The sequence below is a fragment of the Mastigoproctus giganteus genome, chromosome 6 (genome assembly GCF_048544385.1).
Source record: "Mastigoproctus giganteus isolate SK-2022 chromosome 6, ASM4854438v1, whole genome shotgun sequence".
Classification (NCBI taxonomy): Eukaryota; Metazoa; Arthropoda; class Arachnida; order Uropygi; family Thelyphonidae; genus Mastigoproctus; species Mastigoproctus giganteus.
The window spans coordinates 216,877,865-216,893,090 of NC_143580.1; positions in this window are offsets into that span (position 1 = coordinate 216,877,865).

Genomic DNA, 15,226 nt, shown 5'->3' on the forward strand with positions numbered 1-15,226 from the left:
TTTTTCCACTCACCATTTTCGTTGCCCTTCTCTGTACTCGTTCCAGCAGCTCTACTTCCTTCCTAAAATGAGGCTTCCAAACTTGTATTCAGTACTCAAGATGTAACCTGACCATTGCCTTATACAACAGGATAATTACCTCCTTATCCCTTGGTAGAAAAATTTCTGTATATCATTGACAAAATCCCCATGGGCTGACCTGGCAGCCTGTCTACACTGCTCAAAGAATTTCAGATATGAAGTTCTCTGAGCAGTGCAGAGCACTTCATATCTGACTGCACAATCAGATATGCAATAAATGAAAAGACCGCCTCAGGTCTTTTTAATTTGCAAACAAGAATCAAGTACTTTCGATACTTTCACACAATCTATATAGAAAAAAAAGTTGGGAAACAATGAAGCGCACCTAAGAAACAGAATTTTGCACATCTTCACAGGAAATGTTTCCTGTTTCTTTGAATATGATCTCTATGGGTGAATCAGTCGCAGGGACGTGAAATCTGAACACCTGATGCAATCTCTATGATGACCGATACGGGCACTTCTGTGAAAAAAGTCTTATTGGAAATTAAAAGTACAGTTTAAGCGCCCTAGGCCATTGCCTATATGAACGGGTTGACCGTGCATATTGTTCAAAAAAGATATATTGAACAAATTTTTTAACCAACTCTTCAGTTGGGACTTTAATTAGCTCATCTCAGCTGAGAAGATCCGAGTTCACCCATGAGTTATTCAGAGACCATGATTTTCATTATGTCAAAACTAAGTAACACAAAAGGAAGAAGGGAAGAAAGTCTTAATGCTAAGCATAGGCACTTCAATTTGAAGCGTCTTCAATATTTTAATTGAAACAGAAACTGAAATATGAACGAAAGATACTTCAGATTCAAATTGTATATTACAATTTTCATTCTGAAAATTCTGATCACGTACACAGCCCTACCATTATAATACGGACACACCTCCATGGATGGGGAACCGGGTCCTATGCATGCAACACGTTACAGAACCTGCTATAAATATGCGCATTGCAGGTAGTAGATGACTTTCATCAACCGGTGAAATACCACCACTTTGTTTATTGGAGGCTTGAAGTGGTAAAACCCATGTTTAGTCTCTAGAGCAAAGTTTCCGGCATCCCCTTGCCCCATACTTTTCCTTCAACCCATGCACGTTACTAAGTACTATAGGTTTTGATACCTTTTGTGTTTGGGGTTTTCATAAAAAAAACAAAAAAAAACTGGGCTTCGAACAGACAATTGCAAAAGTGGGCATGGAAGATGATAGGGTCAACAGAGTTGCCTCAACAGTTCAAACAGAATTGATCACCTCAACGAATGCTAGACGCCGATTAACATGGTGTAAAGAGCACGAATCCTGGACTGTAGAGCAGTAGAAAACAGTCCTATGGACAGACTAGTCGAGGTTCGCACTCTACCAGTCTGATGGCTGTTCCTAGGTGTGGTGAATATCAGAGCAACAGTTCCTTCCTGATTGTATCCTCCCAACAATGAATTTTGGTGGAGGCAGTGTCATGGTATGCTGCTTTTCATAGTTTGGCTTGGACTCATTAGTCGTTATCGACAAAACTGTGAATGCTGTGCAATACCAGGACAGCCTGGATAATTATGCACTTCCAACATTATGGCAATACTTAGGGGAAGGCCCATACCTGTATCAGCAAGACAACGCGCCATGCCATACCGCTCGGGTTGTAACAAAGTGGTTTGAGGACATGAGTGTGAAAAAGTTGGATTGGCCAGCCGAAAGTACTGATCTGAGCCTTATCGAGCATCTTTGGAATGTATTGGATCGTCGGATATGTGCAAGTCAAGATCGTCCAAAGAACAAGGCCGAACTGGCGGCTGCGTTAAACGCCTAGTGGAGGAACATTCACCTGACATTTATAAAAAGCTGGTTGAGAGTATGCCGCGAAGATTGAAAGCCGTCATAAATGCAAAAGGTTTCAGCACAAAATATTAAATGGCACAATAAAAGCTCATTTTTTGTCTAAAGGCAGGTGTCCGGATATTAACGGTACGGTGGTGTATTTCTTGACGTCATGTAAATTCTGTACCGGTATTTACCAAGTGGCCTCAGCTTTCCTAACTATTCATTTTCAGCTTATCAAACGGATCTGTTTAAATGGATAAAACCATTATTCTAACAGGATAGAGAGCTCTAACTGTCTTAGAGGAACAGTCACCAAACCTTGTTCGAATATTGGTTGATTAATTTACTTATGAATCTCGTCTTCAGTAAATCATTTTAGTGATGATTAGCTTAAAGCAAGTTTACATCGATAATTTCTTAGTATATTATAATTGATTGTGTTTGCTCTTTTTTTTTTTTTTTTTTTCGAAAATAGGAGAAAAGTTTGATAATAAATAATTCAAAAATCATTAATGAACTTTATGAGTTGTATGCTGTTCACATCTGTTGAAAATATAAAAAAGGGGTATTATCTAAATCAATTATTACCAATGTCTTTTTTTATATATATAAAAGTACCATATCATGAATAATAATTTAATTATTTTGTAATTTTTTCCATAATTTAATTAATACTATAATTTAAAAATATTAATTAATATTATAATATAATTATAATTTTATGAAAACAAAAGGCGCATTCTGATATTTACCATAGGCGTCGAATTTCATTGCTTTTAGGCTTAGAATCAATTTAAGGTTTTGAACTCATAAATAATTAATGAACTTAATTACTTATGTGCTATTTGCATTTGTCGAAGATATAAAAAAAGGTGAGTCCTATATATGTTCATAAAAATAGGAAATTACTGTGAATATTAAGTTGATGAAAGTAGAATCAGAGTTACCGAGATCTGCAGATGTTATTTACTTTGGTACGTTTAGGCAGAGACGAAAAGATTTATAATAACTGAATTTATAGTTTGTTTTTAAAATATTTTATTTATATATGATTAATAATTATTAATCATATATAAATAAATTAATACAAATGACTTTTTATAAAAGTACCATACGGATAATAATTTATTTTTTTTTATAATTTTATTAATACTATAATCCAAAAATATTAATCGATAAGCCAGGGTGTGGGGTTGATTTTGGACCTTCCCTTTTGCACGGCCCTACACCCATTCGAATTTTCTGTAATAACGGACAATCATTTGATACGAATTTTTCAAAATCAAAGTTAGGCAAACGAATCACTGCTTTGAAGTTTCTTTATAAAGTGTGTGATCGATTGCTTTTCAGATTACTGTAGTTAAAATTGCTAACTCATAGCAGAAATTATCGAATGTTCTATTTAAATTTTCCTAAATTCATCTCTCTACTAAAATCGATTGCAATTACCGCGGCTTCATTCAGTGTATGAAAACGTATAATTTTCAAAGTATTCGTGTCCATAAAATTTCGGTGCGAGGAAATGGGTGATTCCTATAGCTTAGTGACTAAATAATAATAGCTAATGCATATTATTGTGGCATTGCCTAATGAGAATTTAAAACCACTCCTCTAACTTAAACACACTTTTGAATGTGATGATAGTTGGATTTGGCTGTTGCTATCCAATTTGCTTTAATACAATGCCATACTTTGACAAACTGGTCTCGTAAATGAGTAGATCTTGCTGAAGGGTAACTGTTTCTATATTGGTAGAAACTATAGTGTAATGTGGACCGCATTGTAACTTATCTGATTCAATCCACATACACTACACCCAATATTTGGTTTCACATTAACCAATACTTACCTATTTGTAAATATGAAAACGTATTGAGGAAATATTTCAGCAGAGTAGAGCCCATATTTGCTAAACTGGGTCGCCAATGGGTCACCATGCCATTTAAGGTATATGAAATTTTTCTGCTACGAAAACCATTATTTCTGTAAAACTATTACCAACTAATAAATGAATTATTAATCATATCTTGATATTTTAAATATGTTGGTTTAACGTAATTAAACAAAAATAAAACATGTTTTATTTGAACCTCGTGGGTAGCACAGTTGGTAGAATCGCTGTCCTCCCCACAACCGGTGGAAAAGACCTGAGTTCGAGTCCCCTGTCGGTGAGGTGAGGAATTTTAATGGGCCTTTTTTACAGCGTGGCTGAGTTAGTCGGTCTCAGGCGAGACCGACTAACTCAGCTAAGCATTTGCTAGAAGAAAAACCCGGAAATTCGGGTTTTTCTTCTAGCAGACTTAAAATCGACCACAGAACACACGCAATTTACAGACATTATACACAGAGCAATTTGCTCCTCAAACTCTACTATAACAACGGCCACCCAATTGGTATGTTATTCTTGGATTACTTCTGCCCGTAAGCAGTACACTGCATTTACCACTGTCAGTTGCAGCAGTACTCGTTGATACCTTTTATTAACCACCCTGCCAACCTTTGTATCACTTGAAAAGAGACGATAAGGTTGATATGCCTTCACCAATATCGTTAATAAATATTGAAAACCGTGAAGGACTCTACTAACAACATTTGTCCAAGAAGAAGTAAATAACATTTATCCAAGAAGAGTAAAAGTCTTCAATCAAATGCTTTGTCAGATCTCTTCAGTAAAAACGTACAGGGCTTGATGAAAAAGTTCGTAGATTGACTGTTTAGAAATTGCAGCAGGTTGTGACTTGTGGCAACACAACATATTTGGCTGCTCATTGAGACAGTAGCGCATGGATCGTCCGTTCGACTGTATTCAGTCTAAACTGGTGTGCGCAGAATAGGTGTTTTGTGCTTCATCGTATTTTAAAATGAATTATCATCCGAATATTTGAGTGGTTCGCAAATTTAGAGAAGGTCGCTTTGCCGTCGAAGGTGATCCTCACCCTGGCCGCTCTTCAACTTCAGAAACCAATGATTCAGTCGCTCGTATTCAGTCCCCGAACTTTTTCATCACACCTCGTATTCTGAACTGCATGGTAACGGATGACCATTCAAATTGTGAAAGATATAAATCTGCCAGCTTTAATGAAAAATAGGCTAGTACATTAAAGAAACATAAATTAAATGTTCAAATGCAGTTAAGGTTCTAAATGTATACTAAATTTAAAAATTCTATATGGAAACCATATAATTTTTCCAATAAAACTATCATTTTGGTGGATTAAATTCGTGTAATTATTTAATACATTTGAGCGTTGCTTATATAAAAATCAAATAAGACAAAATATGAGTTAGTTTCATTGCCTTTATAAGCCGGTTTTTACGTTAGCATGTACTGTACTTAATGTGCCTACGTCTGTCCGTCCGTCTGCATGTAATAACTATACTCCCAGTGCATTTATTGCGGCAATTATTTTTTTCTATTTTTGCTTTTTTCATGCATATGCTATCTACATAACGTATATTGCAGCTGATGTATTGGAATATTTTTTGTCATTCACTGATTGGAAGAAGGAATAAAAATATGGCGGATGCTCAGAAACGAAATGTTTTTACTTCGTGCACGTCATTGCTTTTCATTCGTTTTTTTTTTATAATATACTGTATATATAAAAACCATGAATTATTACTGAAATGTAACGCACTGCGTATATTAAATTACTACGTGTTTGCTCTTAAAACACATAGATCTACTGAAAAGCCGGCTTTTCGTTTGTCAGATCTTCCTCTTTTCTTCTAAGTATAGATTTCCATTCTTTGGCCATACGGACAATGCTTCAAAAACTAAAGGCTCGTACAAGTGGCTACAGTGGTAAAGCAGCTTTCCAGGGAATCATTACTGATTGTGGACTGGTCTTTTACACTCGGAGAGAATAGTCTGATATCAAAAAGGACCTGGAAGAAACCTGAGTTCTAGTCCCGTCAATGACGGAAGGAATTTTTATGGACCTTTTTCACAACGTGGATGAGGCAGCATGTTTTTTCTCTCTGAAACTCGGGTTTTTCGTCCAGGAAACAGAACGTCGACCTCAGAACGCACGCAATTTACACGGTGCAATATGGTCTTAGTAGCTGATGCTCCTAAAAACCCTAAACAACAACAACAACAACGCTACATATAATTAAAGGGTCACTATATTTCAATGATGTTCTGTTTGTTACAGCGCTATATTTACCATTTGGCCAAATGGAGCAGTAACGGGCAACAGATATCTTCTGGAACAAGCATGGATTACGAAACTCTAAAATCTGGCAAATGAAATTACGCGCTCGACAAAATTTACACAACACGTAGAACACATAGTGTAACTTGTGCAGCTTGCGATGAAGCAGTACAAAATTGGGTACAGTACTGTTCTCTGATGAGCCCCGTTTTAGCTTGCAAACAGATTCTAGACATTATTTCAATCTGGAGATAACGAGGAATGCGATACCATTCCTCCAACATCAGAGAAGGTGACACACGGTGGAGGCTGTGTTCTCGTGTGGGGCGGAATAATGATCAACGGCCACGTCACTCTTCATGTTTTTGATAGGGTATCGTAGTGCACATAGTGGCATAGTTGTTTAGGGTAAGGTGCCACCTGTGGTCTCCCACAACTGGGCCATCTGTACTCTTGTGAAGTATACAGGACTGTAAAATGTGTGTGGAATGTATGTGTATAGTATTGTGTTGGGTTCTGTTGTTTTCTCTGGCTTCTTGGCCTCAGGAGCCCCTAATGGGACCGTATATTGCTCTCCACCACCACTGGGAGTTGGGCCAGGCTGCCCATCATACTCTGGTTGGCCTCTGTCGCCTGAACTGCATGGCAGAGGCCAGTACCGTACTGCACAGAGGTACGGAGAACAAATCCTTGAGTCCTATGTGCGACCATATTTTCTAGCACCTTGTATCAACTTCTGTAATGGGATCTTTTTGGTAATTTCTATGATTAACCTACACTTTGAATAATAAGTTTTTTGAAATAAGAATGTACAATTTAACATTGTGTGTTTGAATAAGTAATAACCAAATGTTAAATTTTGCATTTTGTACTGTAATGTCGCTTATCTATACAGTATACAGAAAATATACTTTTATTGAGGAACTCATTATTTTGCAGTGTATAGTATTCAACTAAATAATTTTTAGAGTTATATGTATAATAAAAAATAAAACAAACCATTGATTTGTTGTTTAGGCTATTTAATAAATAAGGCGGACTACATCGTGCCCAGACCTGCGAATCTTGGACTGCACGTTGTCATTTCGCCAGTATGAGAGTTGGTATTGCCCTGTGCAATGTCTAGTAAAAGAGTCCCGTTTTACTTTCTCAAGTAACAATTTGGATTTCTAAAGGGAAAATCTTATGAAGACGCTTTATTTATACTAAAGGAACATGTTAAGAACTTGGACTCGAAATACCATTCAGCTGTCTTCATTGATTCTGGGGGTGCGTTCGATTTCCTGCGGTAAGAAAGTGCATTCGAGGCTCTGCATACTGTTCGGTGCCCAGCATATTGTTTGATGGTTAAATGACAAATACCACGGATTGGTACTTGTTGTTTCTGGATGTTCGAGAGCACAGCTTGAAAAACCAGGACATCTACGGTTCTTCTGGACCTAACTGCTTGCACCAAACAACAGAAACTTACTGTATCTCAGACTAAAACCAAGATCTGGGTCGCCCTCCTAGTGTTAAGATTGCTTGCAAGAAAATACCCTACGTCTGTAGTTTGAAATATCTCGGTATCGTGCTAGATGACCGGCTAGACATCAACCATCTTCTGGAGAAGATCAAGAAATTTACTGTGGCTCTAGTGAGAATCTCAAAATCTGACTGGGGTCTTGGCAAGACCCCAGTCGTCATCCAATAAAAGAAGGGTACCGTCAGACGTGCCCTCAGTGAAGATCCCGATCTCTTCGAAGAGACCAGCCATTCAAAGAGTGCCGAACAAGAGATCCACTGTTCAAAGCAGTGACTGTCTCCACAATTGTTACAGTGACTGTCCTATTTTTTAAATTTTGTTTTAATTTTTGGGGAATTTTTTTCTTATAGTACTTTATTATACCTTAATAAAGCATAACATAACATCTTTATAGAGCCTATTTAATTTGCATAGTGCATCAAAAAAGCACACATATTTTTATAAATTAATCCGTTTTTTAGGCTCAAAAATATAAAAACTTGAAGTGGGAAAAAGTCGGATAGTTGAACTTTTCGGCTAATAGGATAATCCCTCGAACCAGAGGGTATTGGATTAGCCGATTATCTTATTTTATTTTGTCTTATTTTAAATTAAAATAAACAAGATGGACCACAGTGTTATTATTATTATTGTGGTTTTCAATTGTAATTTTCAATTTTAATAGTGATTTTTGTATGTAATTCTAGAAAATCAAAAAAAAAACCGCTTTTGGTTGTGAGTTATGTTTTTATAAAACAAACGATACATCATAATCACTTAATACCTGTATCTAATCCTTCCATTGAGCCACAATTCGGTTACACAATTCTGCCTCATCTTACGGGGATTTATTTCACAGACAACTACGAAGGCTGTTCAATAAAGAATGATCATAATTTTTTTTTTACAACATACTTTTATTTATCCTCCGTATTTTGATGGTGCTTTTCAAAGTAGTCCCCATTTTATGAAATGCACTTACACCAACGTTCCTGCCATTGTTCAAAAACATGGTGGAAGCCATTTTTTGACATGCGTTTGAAAATCGCCTCCGATCTTTACAATTTCTTCTGACAACTGGAAATGTTTTCTTCACAGCTTCTTATTTATTGCAGGGCTGTAGGGCAGCCCTGCGATTCTCAATAATAATGCATTACCTCCGTTGTGGCAGCAGGCCCATACCGTATCAGCAGGACAATGGTCTATGTCGTACTGCTCGCGTTGTGACGGACTGATCTGAGAGTATGAGCGTCAAAAAGTTGGACTGGCCAGACCAGATCCCTGTAATTCAATACTATAGAAACCCTCTGGAATGAAATGGATAGTTTCTGTGTGTGAGGAGAGACTTCCCAGAAACCAGAATTGAACTGGTCACCGCTTTGAAAGTCAAATGGCGGAAAATATCGGAAATGTATTACAAAAAAAAAAAAAAAAAAAAGACTTCTGGAAAGTGTTCAACACATACCAGAGACTGTCACAAAGGTTTCAGCACACATCATTAGTTTTCCTTTAAATAAGGTTATTTGTAGATATGAAGGTGTCCGCATATTAATTTAAGGCAGTGTATACTTGCATATGACATAAATGAACTCGGGAGAATACTTAAGAAGTAGGGCCGAATGGAAAATACACCCAAAACTGAATTCCGGGAAAAAAAAGATTCCATGGAAAAATATTAGTAAGAGCATACGGTGGTATCCTCCCCCTTCTCACCAAAGGTTGTTCAGTAAGCACGGTTAGTAGAAACATTGACATGTTCCAGATTGCATCTGACAGCGCTACTGCTATAAAATGTTTAACTGTAACTTCATATTTTTCAGGAAGTTCGTTGTACTGAAGAGTCATGACCCCAGGTGCTCACATCTGGTGAGTATGGGCTTGGCACACCCAGGGTCCTGAGCTGGATATCATCATTATTCTCTTTCTTGGTGATTCTCTTCTACTTCTGACTCTCTTTATTAGTACACTTTTAAGAATTATGTCGTAAAATATTTGGTTATTTTTTGTTGTACACGGGGTTCTACTGTACATCGTTCATAAAAATGTTCGCATTTGTTTAAACTTTAAATCAGATATATTTTCTGTTACATTTTTTTCTTACTGAAGGCCTCGATGCAAAGTTTCAAATGCTGCCAACATTTGTTTGGAAGGTTTAATATTGCCCTCATTTTCATCCAACTCATCGTCGATATTGTCACTAGTTCTTTAAATACGCTCCAAAATGTTGGGAGTCACTCGGAGTTGATAATGATGTCATCTACTATGACATCATCATTATCAACGCCTAAAATTTCATCAAGAACAATTTCTGCACTGATCAAACTTCGCTTGGAACTCTTCCCAAGATTGCTCAATGTCTTCTAGTAGTTTATCCTCTCTCATCTCCGTTAATTCTTAATCGTTGCTTCCGTCACATCTTGACTCAACACTTTCGCTAGCTCTGATATGCACATCCACAAATCTATAGGTTGGTTGGTTTCTATTCTCAGTATAATTTTTTTCAGTATGCGCCTTCGGTAGTGCATTTTCAAATTCTTGATAATGCCTTGGTCCATTGGCTGCAGTTAAGACGAAATATTCAGAAGGAAGAAAACAAGCTTCACACTTAAGTTTCGAAATTATCTGAGTGAAGGTGAGCAGGGCAGTTGTCGACAATCAACGGGATTTTTTCTGTTTTCTTTTGTCATCTTTTTCTATCGAAATTTAAACTCCATTGCTCAAAAATTTCGCTTTGTTGTAGTTTTAGTCCAACTCTAACGACTTTACTCCTTTGAAACATCGGAGTTATTTACTTTTGCCTATTACCAAAAGCTTCAGTTTTTCATTACCAGCCATATTTGCAACCAAGAGTGTAATTCTCTCCTTACTATTTTTACCACCTAAACATGTGTCACCTTTAAAAGTCAATGTCTTGCTCCTGAAACATTTAAAAAATAGACATGTCTCATCAACGTTAAATGTCTTTGGACTCGTAGTCCTCCATAATTTTTTTCAAAACTGTTTCTTTCCAATGAGTGTAGTCTTCTTCGATTGCAACTCCACTTTCATCAGAAATACCTTTTCCGAGTAAGCCATGACGCTCTTTAAATTTGTCCAGCCAACCAGAACTGCTTTGGAATGTTTTGTGCCCCAGAAAAATTGTGTACTTCATAGCCTTTTCTTTTATTAATAACCCTGATATGGGCATGTTTTGGTCTCGAATCAACTTCTTTCACTTAAAAACTGCTTCATCTACAACTTCTCAAAGGCATAATTTCGCACGCTTCCGACTGGGTCTCCTCAAACAGTTTGAGAATAGAAACAGGGTTTTTCAGAATGGGTGACACAGTACTGACAGGAACATCAAATTTTAAAGCGATTTCTTTTTTTTTTTAACGCCGCGATCTACACTCAAGGATTTCCTCTTAGACACTAAGGTTACTTGCACAGCAGTTAAAACAAAGCTGAAATTAGGGACTACCTGTAGCTACTATATAAAAAGAGACACAGCTGAAATTTAGTGAAAGTGTGGATAACTCATTTCTTCAAAACAACAGATGAATTTGCGAGATAAAGGAAAATCACTCTCTCCTAACTCTCTAATAGAATGCTTACGGTCAATGCCCGCGTGAGGAATATGGCTCAATCTTTGCCAGTAGCTGTGGACAGCTGACCAGTGGTACTTCTCGGCATAGTAGAGTATAAGTTGTATGTTTTACTTCTTTTTAGCCACTGCTGTGCAAAGGCCTCTCCAAAACTTCCATCTTTTTCTAACCTGCGCTGTGGGTGGCCAGTTTCCTCCTGCAGGGTTTTACAGGCACCATTAAATTGTAAAATGTTTTAGCTCTTAATTCGTGGAATTAAAGCTATTAAAAGCTAACGTAATCCCTTTACCTTTTCACCAGCCTGCCAAAATAGCGAATTAGTGAGATGACTAATTTGCTCACCTACACCACAATTTCCACCCCCACCCCCGCTCCCACAACGGAAAAGAAACTCAATTCGATGAAAACGTTTTCCCCAACTACAAGGAAGCTAACTGGTGCAATCTGAAACACAATTTTTCGCCTGCCCTGACGAAAAACAGAATAATGATCGATTATATTTAAGCAAAATAAAGGGGAAATTATTACTTCTATGTATTAGTAAAGTGCAGCATAATTTATGATTATTTTGAAATTTTCAGAGATATTCATTAGAACGAAATGATGTAGGTACACCCGAGAAGTTCATTATAACCGCATTTTTCTGTATGTATATGTACTCTAAACTGAAACATTTAATAAAATTCTCGGTGATAAAACGTTAAGGGGAGACCCTTTTGAACAAAAGGACTATTTTAGGCTGTCACCAAGTTTTTATATTCGACAAAAAATGCATGATACATTTACCATTCGTATGTAAATTTACTTTGTAAATCTGCTTTCTTTTCAAATAAGACTTTATGGGGACAAGCCAGTAACGTAGCTAGGGTCTCTACGCCTGGGGGGCAACATGGCTTTCTGGCGCCCCTGAGTGTGATAATGAATGTGAATATGATAGATAATTCCTTCAGTTTGCGCCCCTGAAGCTCGGCGCCCGGGGAAACTCCTCCCCCCTCTGCGTCCCAATCGCAATGCCTCTGGAACAAGTCATCAAATACTTAATATGAAAATGTTTTAAATAATGTAATTTAGATAAATCTACGTATTCTGTAGATTTAAAATAGATGAACATTTTAAATAGCAATAAGAGCCAACTGATGTTTAAAAAAAAAAAAAAAAAGTCACCAGACCCCAGAAAGTTGCGAATTCTTGGAACCCCTCCAATTTTTTGATTCCGGGAATTGTTAACATTTCACGGATTACGCCAGGATTAATATTACTCTGAATCCCCTCAGCTTCTGTTAATGAAAGTTGTTCTTATAAGAATAATTTAATCCTAAGATTGAGATCGATACCATTGGTTTCAATTTTTTAACAGTTTTATCAGCATGTCGCAACTCTACTACCAATTTTAAAACTAGCTCTTGGAGAAATTTGTCGAGCATTCCAGACTTGATTCAACTCAGAAAAATAAAATAATAGATTCATCGAAGAAATAAATTTATAAATGCTGGTGAAAAGGCAAAATCTGGCCATCGGGAAAAAAAGTCCAATGAAAAATTCATTCTTCCCTTCACTTCTTCCTAGTTTTGTATTGCGTTAATCTCTCAATCCTTTGCACACCAAGTTGGTTTTCGGGAGTTTCAAGAAAACCTGGATCCACCTTTGAAAGAAGTGCAAAAATATTGGGATATGCACGTTTTGGATAAATAAAATACAATAACATCTGCCATATCAATTTATTTATTATCACACATGCAACAAATAATTAAAAATAGTAATAAGCTGAATACTAAAATAATGATAAAATATTTTTAAGGGGGTGTAAATGCACTCTGGTTACCTCCTCTCTTAAATCGTTTCTTTATTTGACGAAAGGACTTTGGATGTCCATTAGGAAGCTAATTTAAATTGGTGTTTGTGCCTATATTACTTAACGACCAGCGCCAAAACTAAATTCCTATTTTTTTAGAATTCGCTAAATAGAATTTTATTCTTTGTCGAATTTTTTTTATGGAAACAAAAATTTTCCATATAACGACTGCATCTCTTTTTTTTTTCACGAGAAAAAAAAGAGAGGAAATGGTTATAGTTGATAGCTTAAATCCATTTTGGTATTTCCACGAATTATTGAAACATCAGCCATTAGTGACAGGATATGTATTTAAGACTATACGTTCGGGACCGTGTTTCACCATAAGAGATCTGTTTTTGTGGGTATTAAAGTTCCATGTGGTCGGATCATTAAAATTCAGACTTACATGTTCCATGTTAATATTATTCCTGCCACCATTTTCTTCTGCCAACTGTCATTGGTTATTGTCCACACTTTCTAATTCTTTTAAAATAACTTCAACTGTTTGAGCGTTTTCTTGGACTTCCATTTCAGTGGCATCATCATTTGTTTCATCTTCATTCGAATCATGTTCGTTTTCTTTATCACTTTCAGGTTTGGAGTGGCGAAATGTTTTTTTCTAATTTCCTCTTTATGCAGTCTTTCTACGCGGTACTGATCCACTTTTTTTCTTTGGTGGCATGTCCAAAATTAATTTGGCCTTTATTGTTTATTTAAATTATAAATCATAATATTCACGATTACCTGTTTATATAGCAATCACAAAAACATTACAAATTATTCAGTTTGTACACAATGCGTGAATTGCGAACTACTATGCATTCGAGCATGCGCTGATGAAGCGATCGCCTGATTGGTCCCTTCAAAGTTACATTCTGGACAGCAAATAGATCTATGATGTTATGCAATATGTACTCAGATGCATGCAGGCTTGAATCACCGTGTGAAAATTAATTTTCACCCTCCCTGTGCTGTCATCTTGATTCGACATCATTGAGGGGCGCCATTTTCGTCAGTTAGCCTAGGGTGTCGAAATAGCTTTACACTGTACTGATGTAGTCTGTCAGTGTGCCCTTCTCCTGTCGGCGCCCTTGGCACCTGCCCCAATGCCAAGGCGTTCCTATGCCACTGGGAACCACTAGGTGGTAGTGATCATAGTGCGCTGAAGTGGGATTTACTCAAAGAGGTAACTACCATCAGGGGTAAAGGGAAGGGGTTTTGCTTTCGCAAAGGTGACTACGGTGGTCTCAGACAATATTTAAATTCTATACAGCGGGACCAACTGATAACGTTACCAACAACAAATTCAAAATAGGAAGCATTCAAAGAATTAATCTTGGAAGCTACTAGGCTTTTCATACCAACTAAGAAATATTGTTCAAGGTCTGGGCCTAAATGGATGTCAGATGAACTAATGAGACATGTGGCAGAGAAGAAAAACGCATGGGCTACATATAAATTAAACAGGTGACACTGAAGTCAATGATAGATATAAGCTGATCTGTAATAAAGACACAAATGAGGTTAAGCAGACAAACGCAGGTTACGAGAAATCTTTGACAAACGATGCAAAGAGTTCTTTACTTATGTAAACGCTAAAAAGAAGAGGATATCAGAGTGGTCCACTTTATATCGATGGTTCAACCGTTGATGATCCTACTCAGGTAGATAACAAACTAAATGATTATTTTGCATCTAAATTTACACATGAGGAGTTATTCAGGGAGGGGAATGCCAGAGGTGAATTAAACTCAGGCAGTGAGCTAGATAATTTTGTAATAACTGAGAGCAAAGTGGAGTAGAAATTGTTGAAGATAAACATAAGAAAGGCACCTGGGGTGGATGGGATCTATCCAGTTAGAATAGATGCCAGGATCTATCCATAAAGGGGGCAGCAAAGGAAGTAAGCAAACCCTTAGCCATAATTACGAGAGCTTCCTTGAACTCAGGGGAGGTACCCATGGACTGGAGACGTGCAAATGTGACCCCAATTCACAAAGGAGGATCAAAGGGCGACAGAGAACTCTTAGTTAAACTTCTGTCCCATGGAAATTAACGAAGGCACAGGTTAAAGAAGCACTGCAGGATCATCTAAACAAGACTTCAGTTATAGCTCGGACACAGCATGGGTTTGTTAAGGGAAAGTTTGGTATGACCAATTTGATTGGATACTATGATGTGGTCACAAAGGAACTGGATGCAAAGAATAGTTTTAATATATCACATATTTGGATCTTAGAAAGACTTTTGACTG